The following is a 19,831-nucleotide window of genomic DNA, read 5'->3' as shown; positions in this document are numbered from 1 at the left end:
CTGTTTTTAAAGGGTTTTTTTTTTTAAAACACCCGAATCCAAAACACACCCGAATCCGACAAAAAACTTTCAGGGAGGTCTTGCCAAAACACGTCCGAATCCAAAACACGGCCACGGAACCAAAACCAAAACACAAAACCCGAAAAATTTTCGGTGCACATCTCTAATATATATATATATATATATATATAGATAGATAGATATATATATATATATAGATAGATAGATAGATATATATATCCATGTAGAAACATTTGCACACTAATCCAGCGAATTAATGGTGCTCCCTTAAAGCTGTTCCAAATTGGCCCAGGAAAAACAAGCTTCTATAAAAAAAGGGCACTCGTAGTTATAGAAAAACACGTAGAAATGTATTTTCACCCATGCTGGGCACCTTGTGAAAAAAGTCCTAAAGTATGGTGGCTTAGCATTTATATCAAGTAGATTTAAATACATCCATAATAGCAATTTGATATGCTCAAAAAAGTGCTCATCACGTTTATAGAAAAGAGAAAGATGAAATGGTCACTGATTGGTCCGTCGACCTCATCAGTAAACACATCTGTTTAATATGTTTTGAATAGTCATCGTAGTAAGCTATTTAATATGCTGGTAATTTGTGTTATAAATAGTGTGATTGAGTCTTTATGTAGCTGCAGCGTCTGTGCTAACACTGGGCATGGAGTAAAGGCTGCAACCTAGCTCTGAATGTGACGTGTTGCCATGACAGTGGCTATAACAATCCATGATTTAGTGGCTTGTCATGTCACCCGAAGTGACGTTTGCGCTTTGAACCGCATGGTACAGAAGTTGAGAGCGTCTTGGAACGCAGATAACTTCCAGCTGGCTGGGCGCTTCTGTGAGTTGATTGGTGAGATCCTTGGCACATGTGCACTTGGCTGAGACGCACGCCGGTGTGTGACTGATGGCGCTTCAACGCGGCTGTTTGAAATTTGGAAGTAAAGATTCATTATTTAAAATGGTGCTGTGTACTTCATTCCTAGATGGCTCTTGACAAAGGAGGGTGACTGTGTTGCGATGCAGGGATCTTGAACGGTCATTTACTGACCGAGGTCGAAGGACCAATCAGTGATCATTTCATATTTCTCTTTTCTACAAACATGATGAGTACTTTTTTGAGCATATCAAATTGCTATTATGGATGTATTTAAATCTACTTGATATTAATGCTGAGCCACCATACTTTGGGACTTTTTTCACAAGGTGCCCAGCATGGGTGAAAATACATTTCTATGTGTTTTTCTATAACTACGAGTGCCCTTTTTTATAGAAACTTTATATATATTATATTATATATATATATATATATATATACTGCAGATAATCCGGCGGCACTCAAGCAGTCTGGACTGATAAGGTAAATGCAAGGATCTTTATTAGACCATCCAACGGCGTTTCGGGGTTCTACCCCGTCGTCAGGGACAAAGTGAACACTTTGTCCCTGACGACAAAGTGATGTAATGGTTAGCATTACTGTCTCACAGCACTGAGGTCATGGGTTCAATTCCCACCTCGGCCCTAACTGTGCGGAGTTTGTATATATTCTCCCCGTCCTTGCGTGGGTTACCTCCAGGTGCTCCGGTTTCCTCCCACAATCCAAAAATATACTGGTAGGTTAATTGGCTCCCAATAAAATGAACCCTAGCGTGAATGTGCCTGTGTGTACATGTGATAGGGAACAGTAGCGGCTCTTGCCACAGACAAGCAGGCTTTTTGCCCGGGGCACTGCCGCTGCCATGGCAAAAGCCGCTACTGCCAATGCCGTGCGGTTCGCCTGACGTAATCGCGCACCGCACGGCATTGTGGGAGCAGACGCTAGAGGTCATAATTGACCTCTAGTGTCTGTGCAGTGTGCAGCGCTATGGGAGAGACGTCATGACGTCTCCCCCATAGATCCGAGGAGTGGCGGCCGGAGATGGAGGACAGCAGCAGCGGTCAGGAAGCAGAAGTGGGGCTGGGGAGTATTTTTTTTTCAAGTGCCGCTACTAGGGGCACAGCAACAGGGGGCACATTTACTGAGGGCGCAGCAACAGGGGCAAAACTACAGGGGCACAACTACTGAGGGCACAGCAACGGGGCAAAACTACAGGGTCACAACTGCTGAGGGCACAGCAACAGGGAGCACAACTACTGAGGGCACAGCTATAGGGGGCAAAACTACAGGGGCACAACTACTGTGGGCACAGCTACATGGGGCAAAACTACAGGGAGTAAATCTACTGAGGGCACAGCTACAGGGGGCATAACCTTGACCACGCCTCTTTCCTGTGAAGCCACACCCATATTTTTACCTTTTCTTTTTCTTCCTTTTTTTTTTTTTGGGGGGGGGGGGGGGGGGGGTGCACAAAAGGTAATTTTCGCCCTGGGCGCTACAAGGTCTAGAACCGGCCCTGATAGGGCACATAGATTGTATGCTCCACTGGGGCAGGGACTGATGTGAATGGGCAAAATATTCTCTGTAAAGCGCTGTGGAATATGTGTGCACTATATAAATAGCTGGTAAGAAATAATATATATATATATATATATATATATGCAGTGTCGGACTGGGGCATGTAGGGCCCACCTGGGAAATGCAGTGGTATGGGCCCATGTTTAGGGGTGTGGCCAGTCCGCTGAGGGGGTGTGGCCTGCTACATCATTGGTTTGACTAACCATTAAAGAGTGCAACATCTGGGCCCCTTCATAAATATATACAGTAAATTCAGCTGCTGCGTGCATGATAATGACCCAAAGTAATAACAGATTAATAACAGCAATGCACTGTGTAGATAATACACCATACAGTAGTCCAGTATAAGCTAACATATGGATGATGTATATTCAAGTGCACAGTCTGGAACCTGATTCTTAGAGCAGGAGGTGGACTCCAGGCAGTGGGGCCCACCGGTGGTTTACCCTGTACCCCTGTGGGCCATTCCAAGCCTGTATATAGAACAATTCCCTCATCGGGGGGCACTCTCCAAAAAGTAAACGAAAGTCCATAGAGTTTCAATAGTATTTAATGTTCAATATAATGGATCCATAATTGTCAACGTTTCGATTCATGCTTTGAATCTTTATCAAGACAAGTCTATTTTTTTGTCCACATTGGTGATAGAACTGTACAAAAAATAAAAAACAAAACAAAAGCAAAAAGATATGAACAATGCCTCACGGGCCCACAAGCAGACCACTAGTGTGCCATATGAGTGTGTCCCGAAGCCGCACCGTCACACGTGTAAGGTTCTACCAGAATGTGAACACCGGATATAAAAGTGATCCACATACACCAAATAATAATAATCAATTTAATATCAGAAGGACAAAGGTGGTAAAAACCCGCATGTTCATAACGGGTAAACACACAGAGGGGAATGAGCTCGATTTTGTCCAAATTGAGCTTCAGGGAGCACTCAGAAATCCAGGAGGAGATGGTGGAGAGGCAGCTGGATACCCAAGAGAGGACAGAGAGGGAGAGGTCAGGAGAGGAGAGGTATAGTTGCGTATTGTCGGCATAGAGGTTGTGTTGAAAGGCAAAGGAGCTTATGAGCACACCCAGGGAAGAGGTGTACAGGGAGAAGAGAAGGGGGCCCAGGACAGAGCCCTGTGGGACATAGATGGTGAGGATGGAAGAAAGTGGGGTGGAGCAAGAGGCAGACACCAAGAATGAGCGATAAGTGAGGTAAAAGATGAACCAGGCAAGGACAGTGCTGGAGATGCCAATGGTCTGGAGGTTGTGGAGGAGGAGAGTATGATCCACAGTTTCAAAGGCAGTAGAGAGGTCCAGGAGGATGAGCAGAGAGAAGTGACCCCTGTATTTGGAAAAAAAACAGGTCATTGGTGACTTTGACAAGGGCAGCTGCAGTGGAGCCAGCTTAAAAAGGATCAAGGATGGAGTTGTCAGAGAGGTAGCTGGTGATCTGGCTGTACACCAGCCTCTCAAGTAATTTGGTGGCAATTTGGAGAAGAGAGATGGGGCGGTAGCTGGAAGGTGAGGAAAGGTCAAGATTGGATTTTTTAAGAATAGGTGAGACAAGAGTATGTTTGAATGGTGAGGGAAAAATGCCGGTAGAGAGTGATAGGTTGGAGAGATGAGCAAGATGGGAACAGGCAATGTGGGAGAGGGAGTGGAGGATGCAGGAAGGGAGGGGGTCCAGGAGGCAGATGGAGGGGGGAAAGGATAAGATGAGGAAGTGGACTTCATCATCTGTGGTTGGGTGTAAGAAACACAAGGTGGGATGGCTGGTGGGAGGGGATGGTGGGGGTAGCAGGGTTGATGAGGGGAGACGGGAGGAGAATTCATGAAAGATTACTTACATTTTGGAGAAGAAGGAGTCAGTGGCAGTGAGCAGGGGCAGATTCAGAAAAAAATGACAGGGGGGGGCACAATGATACAGAAAGGGGAAGTAGTTAGTGGTGACAGGCATAATTGTGAGCGCTGAAGGCACACGCGTTCCCAGAGAATGGGCGTGGTCTCGCTACAAGGAGTGTGGCCTCACAGGATATGCCATCCTTGTGGTTCCTATAGCTATATAGGTGGCTTGACTAAGTATACTAGTGTGGACATTACCACTTGGAAAAAATCCACCAAGAATATTTTGTGCACCTTCTGCAATACAGTGGAATTCAGGAAAGTGTTCGTCTGCCTCCATAGCTGGCATGGGTCCCCCCAAACAGTAGACCCACAGTTCACATTATGCCAAATAGTAGTGCCCACAGTTATTACATTATGACGAAGAGCACCGGGGGTCATTCAGATCTGATTGCTGCTGTGCGTTTTCACACAGCGGGTGATCAGATCCGAACTGCGCATGTGTATGCACCGAAATGTGCATGAGCGTCATACAACAGCAACAGGCATCGGCGCCTAGCGACGGGATGGTGTGAAAAATCAAAATGCACGGCGTTCGCAAGGTGATTGACAGGAAGAGGCCATTTGTGGGTGGCAACTGACCGTTTTCCGGGAGTGGCCGGAAAAACGCAGGTGGGCTCAGGCGTTTTCAGGGAGGATGTCTGACGTCAGCTCTGGCCCTGATCAGGAGGATTCTATAGCACGGGAAGAGTAAGTTCTGGGCTGCGCAGAGACTGCACAAAATCAGTTTGTGCAGCTCTGTTACACATGCGATAGCACACTTGCACGGCGAAAATACGCTCCCCCTGTAGGCGGTGACTATCTGATCGCAGGACAGCAAAAAACGCAGCCCAGCGATCAGATCTGAATTAGGCCCATTGACCCTGTTATATTATACCAGACAGGTGAGTCCACAGTACTATTTCAAACAATAGTGCCGACTGCTCACATAACACAAACAGTAATACATATGCACACAGCTTGAAAGCAAACCCATTAGCATGACCACTCTGTTCACTGGTGTCTGTTCCCCCTGGCAACCGCACACCTTTTTATACTGGGGGAGGGATATGCTCTGCCCTCAAGTCTTATGGGTCCGAAAGTCAAACTGCAGTGACGTTTCATATAGAAAAGTGAAGCGCAACTTATTGGCTGTGTCACAGTGATCGGCAGCAGGGGAATTTTACCTGCAGCCTAAGTGTGGGAAGAACACTGCCCATGCTATGCCCCTACAGACACCTGGGGTTTGCGTAGGTATAAGGGACACACACACACACACACACACACACACACACACACACACACACACACACACACACACACACACACACACTGACAGCCCCCCTTAAATCCTCCACACTGCTTATTACTCTTATAATAGTTAGTTACCATGCTGTATGCTGCTGCTGACTCCCCTCTCTGCAGGGTCTCAGGAGTCACACTGTGTTTAAGGGACAGTCTGCAAACTGCTTCCCACTATACAAGTGTAGTCAGCATTGTTTGATTACACTTGTAAAGTGGCAACAAGTTTGCACTGCAGACTGTCCCTTCCTCCCAGCATGATATATGAGCTCACGGGACTCCGGAGACTGAAGAGAGGACCCAGAGCTCAGTTACCGCCTACTGCTGCACTCTGATAAAAAAAATATGGCAGAAATGACAGGGGGGGGGGGGGCAGACGGGCCCATGTGCCCCCTACCTGGTTCTGCCACTGGCAGTGAGGGAGGATGGGAGGAAAGGAGGGGGCATGCTTAATAGAGGTGTGCAGTTGTTTCTTTAATTTTGGTAGGCTACTTGCCCTTATCCAATTATTTCCTCACTATGGGGGTCATTCCGACCCGATCGCTCGCTGCAGTTTATCGCAGCGCAGCAATCAGGTCGGAACTGCGCATGTGCCAGCGCCGCAGTGCGCCTGCGCATGCAGACGGCCGAAGGCATAGCGATCGCCTCTGTCTTATTGACAGGCAGAGGCGGTCACTGGGCGGGAGGGGGCTGGACAGTGGCGTTAAGCCGCCATTTAGGGGGGCGCAGTCCAGCCAATGCAGGCGTGGCTGGACCGTTGTGGGGGGTGGGCCGTGGTGGTTGCGTGACGTCACATGCAGCTTCTGCGACCCGGGCAGTGAAGTTCTCCCGGCTAGCCGCAGGAGCTGCGCTGGCCGGGAGTTACTCCTCAGATATAAAAGCATCGCCACTGTGCGATTCTTTTGCATTTCTGCAGGGGCCATCACTGACATGCGGGGCGGACTAGCCCTGTGCTGGGCGTCCCCCCGTATGTCTGAGTGCCTGATTGTAGCTGTGCTAAATTTAGCACAGCTACGATCAACTCGGAATGACCCCCTATGCCCTATTTATTTTTTGTGCTGGCAGTCAATAGGCACTAAGCAAACTATTTATTACAATCTGTATGTGAATGTGATCAGAAGATATCAACTAAATGCACAAAGCGAAAATATGTTTATTTGAATTTAAATATTTTCTCTTGGTGGGCTCCTATAAGAGCCCATCCAGGTGAACAGTTGGCAGCAAAGTAATATCTATTGGGTTCGGACCCAGGCCGTCGAATGCGAGTGTGAGAGCCGGCTACCACAATTGTACCAAAAATAGACCCACCAAGGAGAGTGAATGCTATGTAATCCACACGGTGTGTAGGCAGCAAAACAGAGACTGGACTCACCGGGCAGTATTAAATTGTCCCCCCCCCCTACCACACCCATGTGCGCCCGCTGCCAGCTATTCAATAGTTTCTGCCGACAGGCATGCAATATAATTTCAGCTTGTTACCCCCTGAGGTGGCGACCTGAAATTAGTGAGAAGTGACCAAATGGGACTTTTCATTAGTTTAGTCTGGTTTAGCTGCTTTACGTTATTAATCCCGACCTCTGTGGGCGCAATAGGTGCAATAAAAAAGATAAATTGAATATCACCTCACGATCTCCCGTCACTTTAGATTGGAGACCAACTTTTTGCAGTGCTGCGATCAGGTTAAATCTCTGCAATATTGCGCAAGCGTATGCACCGCAATGCACAGGCGCGTTGTACGGGTACAAAGAGGATCGGTGCTGGGTGATGGATTGAACGAATAACCCATTTGCACATCCGATCGCAAGGTGATTGACAGAAAGAGGGCATTTGTGGGAGTCAACTGACCATTTTCTGGCAGTGTTTGCAAAACCGCAGGCATGTCCAAGCGTTTGCAGGGTGGGTGTCTGACGTCAATTCCGGGTCCAAAAAGACTGAAGTGATCGCAGCGGCTGAGTAAGTTCAGAGCTACTCAGAAACTGCAAAAAACTTCTTTGTGCCGTCGGCTGCAACAGCGTTCGCACACTTGCAAAGTGAAAATACACTCCCCCATAGGCGGCAACTATCTGATCGCAGCACTGCAAAAAGTTGCTAGCGAGCGATCAACTCGGAATGACCCCCTGTGTCTCTGGGATCCTGTCCTCTGCATAGGAAGCAGAGTGTTTTTTTCCCCAACAAACTGTATTGACAACTAGCCCGAGTTGACAGAGCTAACTTTCTGCTTCTACAGTGAAGAGAAGATACCGCCTGCGACAGAAGGTGATATCAGTGCTTGAGAAGACACTAGTGATGAGCGCCTGAAATTTTTCGGGTTTTGTGTTTTGGTTTTGGGTTCGGTTCCGCGGCCGTGTTTTGGGTTCGACCGCGTTTTGGCAAAACCTCACCGAATTTTTTTTGTCGGATTCGGGTGTGTTTTGGATTCGGGTGTTTTTTTCAAAAAACCCTAAAAAACAGCTTAAATCATAGAATTTGGGGGTCATTTTGATCCCATATTATTATTAACCTTAAAAACCATAATTTCCACTCATTTTCAGTCTATTCTGAATACCTCACACCTCACAATATTATTTTTAGTCCTAAAATTTGCACCGAGGTCGCTGGATGACTAAGCTAAGCGACCCTAGTGGCCGACACAAACACCTGGCCCATCTAGGAGTGGCACTGCAGTGTCACGCAGGATGTCCCTTCCAAAAAACCCTCCCCAAACAGCACATGACGCAAAGAAAAAAAGAGGCGCAATGAGGTAGCTGTGTGAGTAAGATTAGCGACCCTAGTGGCCGACACAAACACCGGGCCCATTTAGGAGTGGCACTGCAGTGTCACGCAGGATGTCCCTTCCAAAAAACCCTCCCCAAACAGCACATGACGCAAAGAAAAAAAGAGGCGCAATGAGGTAGCTGTGTGAGTAAGATTAGCGACCCTAGTGGCCGACACAAACACCGGGCCCATCTAGGAGTGGCACTGCAGTGTCACGTAGGATGTCCCTTCCAAAAAACCCTCCCCAAACAGCACATGACGCAAAGAAAAAAAGAGGCGCAATGAGGTAGCTGTGTGAGTAAGATTAGCGACCGTAGTGGCCGACACAAACACCGGGCCCATTTAGGAGTGGCACTGCAGTGTCACGCAGGATGTCCCTTCCAAAAAACCCTCCCCAAACAGCACATGACGCAAAGAAAAAAAGAGGCGCAATGAGGTAGCTGTGTGAGTAAGATTAGCGACCCTAGTGGCCGACACAAACACCGGGCCCATCTAGGAGTGGCACTGCAGTGTCACGCAGGATGTCCTTTCCAAAAAACCCTCCCCAAACAGCACATGACGCAAAGAAAAAAAGAGGCGCAATGAGGTAGCTGTGTGAGTAAGATTAGCGACCGTAGTGGCCGACACAAACACCGGGCCCATTTAGGAGTGGCACTGCAGTGTCACGCAGGATGTCCCTTCCAAAAAACCCTCCCCAAACAGCACATGACGCAAAGAAAAAAAGAGGCGCAATGAGGTAGCTGTGTGAGTAAGATTAGCGACCCTAGTGGCCGACACAAACACCGGGCCCATTTAGGAGTGGCACTGCAGTGTCACGCAGGATGTCCCTTCCAAAAAACCCTCCCCAAACAGCACATGACGCAAAGAAAAATAAAAGAAAAAAGAGGTGCAAGATGGAATTGTCCTTGGGCCCTCCCACCCACCCTTATGTTGTATAAACAAAACAGGTCATGCACACTTTAACCAACCCATCATTTCAGTGACAGGGTCTGCCACACGACTGTGACTGATATGACGGGTTGGTTTGGACCCCCCCCAAAAAAGAAGCAATTAATCTCTCCTTGCACAAACTGGCTCTACAGAGGCAAGATGTCCACCTCATCATCATCCTCCGATATATCACCGTGTACATCCCCCTCCTCACAGATTATCAATTCGTCCCCACTGGAATCCACCATCTCAGCTCCCTGTGTACTTTGTGGAGGCAATTGCTGCTGGTCAATGTCTCCGCGGAGGAATTGATTATAATTCATTTTAATGAACATCATCTTCTCCACATTTTCTGGATGTAACCTCGTACGCCGATTGCTGACAAGGTGAGCGGCGGCACTAAACACTCTTTCGGAGTACACACTTGTGGGAGGGCAACTTAGGTAGAATAAAGCCAGTTTGTGCAAGGGCCTCCAAATTGCCTCTTTTTCCTGCCAGTATAAGTATGGACTGTGTGACGTGCCTACTTGGATGCGGTCACTCATATAATCCTCCACCATTCTTTCAATGGGGAGAGAATCATATGCAGTGACAGTAGACGACATGTCCGTAATCGTTGTCAGGTCCTTCAGTCCGGACCAGATGTCAGCATCAGCAGTTGCTCCAGACTGCCCTGCACCACCGCCAGCGGGTGGGCTCAGAATTCTGAGCCTTTTCCTCGCACCCCCAGTTGCGGGAGAATGTGAAGGAGGAGATGTTGACAGGTCGCGTTCCGCTTGACTTGACAATTTTCTCACCAGCAGGTCTTTCAACCCCAGCAGACTTGTGTCTGCCGGAAAGAGAGATCCAAGGTAGGCTTTAAATCTAGGATCGAGCATGGTGGCCAAAATGTAGTGCTCTGATTTCAACAGATTGACCACCCGTGAATCCTTGTTAAGCGAATTAAGGGCTCCATCCACAAGTCCCACATGCCTAGCGGAATCGCTCCGTGTTAGCTCCTCCTTCAATGTCTCCAGCTTCTTCTGCAAAAGCCTGATGAGGGGAATGACCTGACTCAGGCTGGCAGTGTCTGAACTGACTTCACGTGTGGCAAGTTCAAAGGGCAGCAGAACCTTGCACAACGTTGAAATCATTCTCCACTGCGCTTGAGACAGGTGCATTCCACCTCCTATATCGTGCTCAATTGTATAGGCTTGAATGGCCTTTTGCTGCTCCTCCAACCTCTGAAGCATATAGAGGGTTGAATTCCACCTCGTTACCACTTCTTGCTTCAGATGATGGCAGGGCAGGTTCAGTAGTTTTTGGTGGTGCTCCAGTCTTCTGTACGTGGTGCCTGTACGCCGAAAGTGTCCCGCAATTCTTCTGGCCACCGACAGCATCTCTTGCACGCCCCTGTCGTTTTTTAAATAATTCTGCACCACCAAATTCAAGGTATGTGCAAAACATGGGACGTGCTGGAATTTGCCCATATTTAATGCACACACAATATTGCTGGCGTTGTCCGATGCCACAAATCCACAGGAGAGTCCAATTGGGGTAAGCCATTCCGCGATGATCTTCCTCAGTTGCCGTAAGAGGTTTTCAGCTGTGTGCGTATTCTGGAAAGCGGTGATACAAAGCGTAGCCTGCCTAGGAAAGAGTTGGCGTTTGCGAGATGCTGCTACTGGTGCCGCCGCTGCTGTTCTTGCGGCGGGAGTCCATACATCTACCCAGTGGGCTGTCACAGTCATATAGTCCTGACCCTGCCCTGCTCCACTTGTCCACATGTCCGTGGTTAAGTGGACATTGGGTACAGCTGCATTTTTTAGGACACTGGTGACTCTTTTTCTGAGGTCTGTGTACATTTTCGGTATCGCCTGCCTAGAGAAATGGAACCTAGATGGTATTTGGTACCGGGGACACAGTACCTCCAACAAGTCTCTAGTTGGCTCTGCAGTAATGATAAATACCGGAACCACGTTTCTCACCACCCAGGATGCCAAGGCCTCAGTTATCCGCTTTGCAGTAGGATGACTGCTGTGATATTTCATCTTCCTCGCAAAGGACTGTTGGACAGTCAATTGCTTGGTGGAAGTAGTAAAAGTGGTCTTACGACTTCCCCTCTGGGATGACCATCGACTCCCAGCAGCAACAACAGCAGCGCCAGCAGCAGTAGGCGTTACACGCAAGGATGCATCGGAGGAATCCCAGGCAGGAGAGGAATCATCAGAATTGCCAGTGACATGGCCTGCAGGACTATTGGCATTCCTGGGGAAGGAGGAAATTGACACTGAGGGAGTTGGTGGGGTGGTTTGCGTGAGCTTGGTTACAAGAGGAAGGGATTTACCGGTCAGTGGACTGCTTCCGCTGTCACCCAAAGTTTTTGAACTTGTCACTGACTTATTATGAATGCGCTGCAGGTGACGTATAAGGGAGGATGTTCCGAGGTGGTTAACGTCCTTACCCCTACTTATTACAGCTTGACAAAGGGAACACACGGCTTGACACCTGTTGTCCGCATTTCTGTTGAAATACCTCCACACCGAAGAGCTGATTTTTTTGGTATTTTCACCAGGCATGTCAACGGCCATATTCCTCCCACGGACAACAGGTGTCTCCCCGGGTGCCTGACTTAAACAAACCACCTCACCATCAGAATCCTCCTGGTCAATTTCCTCCCCAGCGCCAGCAACACCCATATCCTCCTCATCCTGGTGTACTTCAACACTGACATCTTCAATCTGACTATCAGGAACTGGACTGCGGGTGCTCCTTCCAGCACTTGCAGGGGGCGTGCAAATGGTGGAAGGCGCATGCTCTTCACGTCCAGTGTTGGGAAGGTCAGGCATCGCAACCGACACAATTGGACTCTCCATGTGGATTTGGGATTTTGAAGAACGCACAGTTCTTTGCGGTGCTACTGCTTTTGCCAGCTTGAGTCTTTTCATTTTTCTAGCGAGAGGCTGAGTGCCTCCATCCTCATGTGAAGCTGAACCACTAGCCATGAACATAGGCCAGGGCCTCAGCCGTTCCTTGCCACTCCGTGTGGTAAATGGCATATTGGCAAGTTTACGCTTCTCCTCCGACAATTTTATTTTAGGTTTTGGAGTCCTTTTTTTACTGATATTTGGTGTTTTGGATTTGACATGCTCTGTACTATGACATTGGGCATCGGCCTTGGCAGACGACGTTGCTGGCATTTCATCGTCTCGGCCATGACTAGTGGCAGCAGCTTCAGCACGAGGTGGAAGTGGATCTTGATCTTTCCCTAATTTTGGAACCTCAACATTTTTGTTCTCCATATTTTAATAGGCACAACTAAAAGGCACCTCAGGTAAACAATGGAGATGGATGGATACTAGTATACAATTATGGACGGACTGCCGAGTGCCGACACAGAGGTAGCTACAGCCGTGGACTACCGTACTGTACTGTGTCTGCTGCTAATATAGACTGGTTGATAAAGAGATGTAGTAGTATGTATGTATAAAGAAGAAAGAAAAAAAAACCACGGGTAGGTGGTATACAATTATGGACGGACTGCCGAGTGCCGACACAGAGGTAGCTACAGCCGTGAACTACCGTACTGTACTGTGTCTGCTGCTAATATAGACTGGTTGATAAAGAGATGTAGTAGTATGTATGTATAAAGAAGAAAGAAAAAAAAACCACGGGTAGGTGGTATACAATTATGGACGGACTGCCGAGTGCCGACACAGAGGTAGCTACAGCCGTGGACTACCGTACTGTACTGTGTCTGCTGCTAATATAGACTGGTTGATAAAGAGATGTAGTAGTATGTATGTATAAAGAAGAAAGAAAAAAAAACCACGGGTAGGTGGTATACAATTATGGACGGACTGCCGAGTGCCGACACAGAGGTAGCTACAGCCGTGAACTACCGTACTGTACTGTGTCTGCTGCTAATATAGACTGGTTGATAAAGAGATGTAGTAGTATGTATGTATAAAGAAGAAAGAAAAAAAAACCACGGGTAGGTGGTATACAATTATGGACGGACTGCCGAGTGCCGACACAGAGGTAGCTACAGCCGTGGACTACCGTACTGTACTGTGTCTGCTGCTAATATAGACTGGTTGATAAAGAGATGTAGTAGTATGTATGTATAAAGAAGAAAGAAAAAAAAACCACGGGTAGGTGGTATACAATTATGGACGGACTGCCGAGTGCCGACACAGAGGTAGCTACAGCCGTGAACTACCGTACTGTACTGTGTCTGCTGCTAATATAGACTGGTTGATAAAGAGATGTAGTAGTATGTATGTATAAAGAAGAAAGAAAAAAAAAACCACGGGTAGGTGGTATACAATTATGGACGGACTGCCGAGTGCCGACACAGAGGTAGCTACAGCCGTGGACTACCGTACTGTACTGTGTCTGCTGCTAATATAGACTGGTTGATAAAGAGATGTAGTAGTATGTATGTATAAAGAAGAAAGAAAAAAAAACCTCGGGTAGGTGGTATACAATTATGGACGGACTGCCGAGTGCCGACACAGAGGTAGCTACAGCCGTGAACTACCGTACTGTACTGTGTCTGCTGCTAATATAGACTGGTTGATAAAGAGATGTAGTAGTATGTATGTATAAAGAAGAAAGAAAGAAAAACCACGGGTAGGTGGTATACAATTATGGACGGACTGCCGAGTGCCGACACAGAGGTAGCTACAGCCGTGAACTACCGTACTGTGTCTGCTGCGACTGGATGATAAATAATGATATAAAAAATATATATATATCACTACTGCAGCCGGACAGGTATATATTATATAATGACGGACCTGCTGGACACTGTCTGTCAGCAGAATGAGTTTTTTATAGAATAAAAAAAAAAACACCACACAAGTGAAGTCACACGACGAGTGTTTAACTTTTTCAGGCAATCACAATATAGTATACTACTAACTATACTGGTGGTCAGTGTGGTCAGGTCACTGGTCAGTCACACTGGCAGTGGCACTCCTGCAGCAAAAGTGTGCACTGTTTAATTTTAATATAATATGTACTCCTGGCTCCTGCTATAACCTATAACTGGCACTGCAGTGCTCCCCAGTCTCCCCCACAATTATAAGCTGTGTGAGCTGAGCACAGTCAGATATATATACATAGATGATGCAGCACACTGGGCTGAGCAGTGCACACAGATATGGTATGTGACTGAGTCACTGTGTGTATCGTTTTTTTCAGGCAGAGAACGGATATATTAAATAAAACAAAACTGCACTGTCTGGTGGTCACTGTGGTCAGTCACTAGTAAACTCTGCACTCTCTACACTTCTACAGTACTCCTAAGCTCCAGTAAATCAGGTCAATCTCTCTCTCTTCTAATCTAAATGGAGAGGACGCCAGCCACGTCCTCTCCCTATCAATCTCAATGCACGTGTGAAAATGGCGGCGACGCGCGGCTCCTTATATAGAATCCGAGTCTCGCGAGAATCCGACAGCGTCATGATGACGTTCGGGCGCGCTCGGGTTAACCGAGCAAGGCGGGAGGATCCGAGTCTGCTCGGACCCGTGAAAAAAACCATGAAGTTCGGGCGGGTTCGGATTCAGAGAAACCGAACCCGCTCATCTCTAGAAGACACCCAATGGTAAGTGGCCTCTCCTCTTAATAACACCTGAGACAAATTTGCCACTTACTGGGGGGTCATTCCGAGTTGTTCGCTCATTGCCGATTTTCGCTATATTGCGATTAGTCGCTTGCTGCGCATGCGCAAGGTTCGCAGAGCGCATGCGCTTAGTTATTTTACACAAAAGTTAGGTATTTTACTCACGGCATAACGAGGATTTTTCATCGTTCTGGTGATCGTACTGTGATTGACAGGAAGTGGGTGTTTCTGGGCGGAAACTGGCCGTTTTCTGGGAGTGTGAGAAAAAACGCTGGCGTTTCTGGGAAAAACGCGGGAGTATCTGAAGAAACGGGGGAGTGTCTGGGCGAACGCTGGGTGTGTTTGTGACGTCAAACCAGGAACGAAACTGACTGAACTGATCGCAATGTAGGAGTAAGTCTGGAGCTACTCAGAAACTGCTAAGAAATTTCTATTCGCAATTCTGCTAATCTTTCGTTCGCAATTCTGCTAAGCTAAGATACACTCCCAGAGGGCGGCGGCTTAGCGTGTGCAATGTTGCTAAAAGCAGCTAGCGAGCGAACAACTCGGAATGAGGGCCACTGTTCCGACACCTGCAGCTATCGATTTCCACATCTGCAGGCATTGTTGCCCCGTTGAATATTAAAAAAGACAAGAACAGTACACTGCTTGCTCAGCGCCCAAGGAATAGATTATTATACAAATAAAAAATATAATAATAAAGAGATTTCCCTGTTACATGCGCAACAGTAAAACACAATGTGAGTGTTTAAAGAAAGAACCAATTGAGACAAAAAAAAAACGGCTGCGCAATATACCAAGGGAAATGTGAGAGCCGATGTGTGTAAGATAAATTTATTAACCATAAGCACAATAAACAATTTTGAAATAAATAAAATATATTATAAAATACAATACATTAATAAAACGCACACCTTGATTATCAATATAGGTTAAATATATCACGCTGAAAAAAGCAACAGCTGTTTAGTCCTCTAAATGAGTGTCCACAAGCATCATATGAAGTTCAGCTGATGTATTTATGATGGAGCAGTAAGCAATAGGCAATAGGTAATCCCAAAGGTTTAATGAATTTGCCAACATCAAACTGGGTGGTGAAAGTATAATAGTACCTCTCCCGTGGGCTGGTCCAAAGCCGAGCGTCCTCGGCTATGTGTCCTGCGATGCCCACTAGTGCTGAATAGCAAGGAGGGGGAAGCCGTCAGATCACTCAAAAGTAGGAGCCGCGTGCTGATATAAGCGGCTGACGGGGAACAGTACGTCCGCAACGGCTCACCCGGTCACTGAAGCACCCTTCAATACAGACACCCGGAGCAAGGAGTGCTGGAGGAGGCAGGACCTGCGTTGATGGAGGCGGCTGGCAGACTGCGTTGATGGAGGCGCCTCCTTCATCACACCTTGCACCAGGTGTCCACATTGGAAGCAAGCTACAGCGACTGTATGAGCTTTTGCGGACGTGCTTTTGTCTGCCAGCCGCCTCCATCAACGCAGGTCCTGCCTCCTCCAGCACTCCTTGCTCCGGGTGTCTGTATTGAAGGGTGCTTCAGTGACCGGGTGAGCCGTTGCGGACGTACTGTTCCCCGTCAGCCGCTTATATCAGCACGCGGCTCCTACTTTTGAGTGATCTGACGGCTTCCCCCTCCTTGCTATTCAGCACTAGTGGGCATCGCAGGACACATAGCCGAGGACGCTCGGCTTTGGACCAGCCCACGGGAGAGGTACTATTATACTTTCACCACCCAGTTTGATGTTGGCAAATTCATTAAACCTTTGGGATTACCTATTGCCTATTGCTTACTGCTCCATCATAAATACATCAGCTGAACTTCATATGATGCTTGTGGACACTCATTTAGAGGACTAAACAGCTGTTGCTTTTTTCAGCGTGATATATTTAACCTATATTGATAATCAAGGTGTGCGTTTTATTAATGTATTGTATTTTATAATATATTTTATTTATTTCAAAATTGTTTATTGTGCTTATGGTTAATAAATTTATCTTACACACATCGGCTCTCACATTTCCCTTGGTATATTGCGCAGCCGTTTTTTTTTGTCTCAATTATTGCCCCGTTCACAGCCACTGTAGTGGCTGCTGTGGATTCCAGCTCTGGGCTGCATAGGAGATCTTGGGCATGCCTAGTGGAGCAAGCCAAGAGGAGAGACACAGCGCATCAGCACTAAGTATGTGCTGCTATAATACCTCTCCCCCATGAACCTGTAATTTCTTTATCCATTCCGCTATCTTTCTCTCTGTATAGATTGCTCAGAATATACTATTGTCCTCTGACAGTTTTTTCCTGTCCTCATAACACCTTTATTACATTTCTTTCAGATCTGTACCCCTCCGTTTGCTCCACCTATTTCTCTCTCCCATCTCTAATTGCTCCTGCTCTTTGTTCTTTCTTTTCTTTCTTTTCCTCATACCTGTTCCCTTTATCGGATGCTCTGATGCTCTTTTTTCCTAATCTTCTATTATCTATGACTCACTGTCCTGTCCCTGCTGCGTTTTCTCTCTCTCTCTCTCTCTCTCTCTCTCTCTCTCTCTCTCTGTTCCCATTTCTACTGAGTGATTGGGGGAACCACAGCAGGGATCAGAGTGAGCTGTCAGGGGAGATGAGATTGGGCATGCTGTTCTTTATTGTCCTTTGGAGGTGTGGCACCCCCACTGTAAACTCCTTTTTGAGTGTCCAAACTTCAACTGCAGCCAATGCTGCCTGTGAAGCCATTATTGACCAGGCACTGAAAGTGTTAACCCCTTACTTGGTCGCTAGGCAACAGCCCCACCAGGAGACCAGAACTTATATAGCACTACGACACAGGGCATTCAGCAGGTCCCTTGAAGGGTGGGAAAACCAGGGACATCTTGGTCCAGCTGGCAGAGCTATAGAGATGCAGAGAAAGAGAGTGGATACGTCCGTGGAATCTGCAACAGGGGCTGTGAACGCAGAGGCGACTGGCAGGAGTCGGCAGCTGCGACAGGAACACAGACCCACTCAAACTCTTGTTAACTGACAACACTGACCCCTGCCTGGTCACGGCCAGTAGGGTGCCCCATCAAAGACAACGACTGTCTCAGATGGCCCCATCAACCAGCGCCCAACTAAGGCAGTGTCACCTCAGGAAGCTGCCCCAGCTAGTTTCCCTAGGTACATACAGCGTTTGTTTATCCCCTCTGTGAGAAGCGGACATTGGGCTTAAGTGCAGGGGCAGAGTAATATATTACCAGTTGGCCAGGAGCTCTGCCAGCTCTGCCAGTTTTATAATCTGCCAGCCTGCAGCAGTGGAGAGAGAGATTGTCAGCCCCAGTGTACCAGCACGGGGCTCGAGACTAAAAGAGAAGTTTTGCCTAATCAGTACAGCTACAGTTGCATACTGAAACCCTGTACCTTTCTTCATGTGGCCTTTCCCCTGCAGAGTCAGCCTATTATTACTGACATGTGAGTGTAGGCTGTTGCTGCACATTAAAATACAGTACAATAAACTGCATGCTCCACAGCACCCTCCATTGGAAGTTAATACAGTACATCGAACTGCATGCTCCACAGCACCCTCTATTGGAAGTTAATACAGTACATTGAACTGCATGCTCCACAGCACCCTCTATTGGAAGTTAATACAGTACATTGAACTGCCTGCTTCACAGTAGAGATGAGCGGGTTCGGTTCCTCGGAATCCGAACCCCCCCGAACTTCAGCCTTTTTACACGGGTCCGAGGCAGACTCGGATCTTCCCGCCTTGCTCGGTTAACCCGAGCGCGCCCGAACGTCATCATCCCGCTGTCGGATTCTCGCGAGGCTCGTATTCTATCGCGAGACTCGGATTCTATATAAGGAGCCGCGCGTCGCCGCCATTTTCACACGTGCATTGAGATTGATAGGGAGAGGACGTGGCTGGCGTCCTCTCCGTTTAGATAGAGAGTGAGACACTTGATTTACTAGTAATTTAATTTTAGTAATTTTGGGGAGCATTAGGACTGGAGTACTCAGAGAGTGCAGAGTTTTGCTGATAGTTATACTAGTGACCACCAGTTTTATTTATTATTTAAAATCCGTTCTCTGCCTGAAAAAAACGATACACAGTCACATACCATATCTGTGCTCAGCCTCAGTGTGCTGCATGATTGATAATATCATCTATGTATATCTGACTGTGCTGAGTGCTCACTGCTCACACAGCTTAATTGTGGGGGAGACTGGGGAGCAGTTATAGCAGGAGTACATAACAGTGCACACTTTTGCTGCCAGCGTGACTGACCAGTGACCACCAGTATATTGTCTGCCTGAAAAAGTTAAACACTCGTGTGGTGTTTTTTTTTTTTATTCTATAAACGCATTCTGCTGACAGACAGTGTCCAGCAGGTCCGTCATTCATTATATTATAATATATACCTGCAGTAGTGATATATATATATATTTTTTATATCATTATCATCCAGTCTATACTAGCAGACGCAGTACGGTAGTCCACGGCTGTAGCTACCTCTGTGTCGGCAGTGCTCGTCCATAATTGTATACCTACCTGTGGTGGGGTTTTTTTTTCTATCTTCTTCATACTAGTAGTTTAGGAGTCTGCTGACAGTGTCCAGCAGGTCCGTCATTATATAATATATACCTGTCCTGCAGTAGTGATATATATATATTTTTTATATCATTATCATCCAGTCTATACTAGCAGACGCAGTACGGTAGTCCACGGCTGTAGCTACCTCTGTGTCGGCAGTGCTCGTCCATAATTGTATACCTACCTGTGGTGGTTTTTTTTTTTCTATCTTCTTCATACTAGTAGTTTAGGAGTCTGCTGACAGTGTCCAGCAGGTCCGTCATTATATAATATATACCTGTCCTGCAGTAGTGATATATATATATTTTTTATATCA

The sequence above is a fragment of the Pseudophryne corroboree genome, chromosome 5 (assembly GCF_028390025.1).
Source record: "Pseudophryne corroboree isolate aPseCor3 chromosome 5, aPseCor3.hap2, whole genome shotgun sequence".
Lineage (NCBI taxonomy): Eukaryota > Metazoa > Chordata > Amphibia > Anura > Myobatrachidae > Pseudophryne > Pseudophryne corroboree.
Note: the sequence above shows the minus strand (reverse complement) of the source record.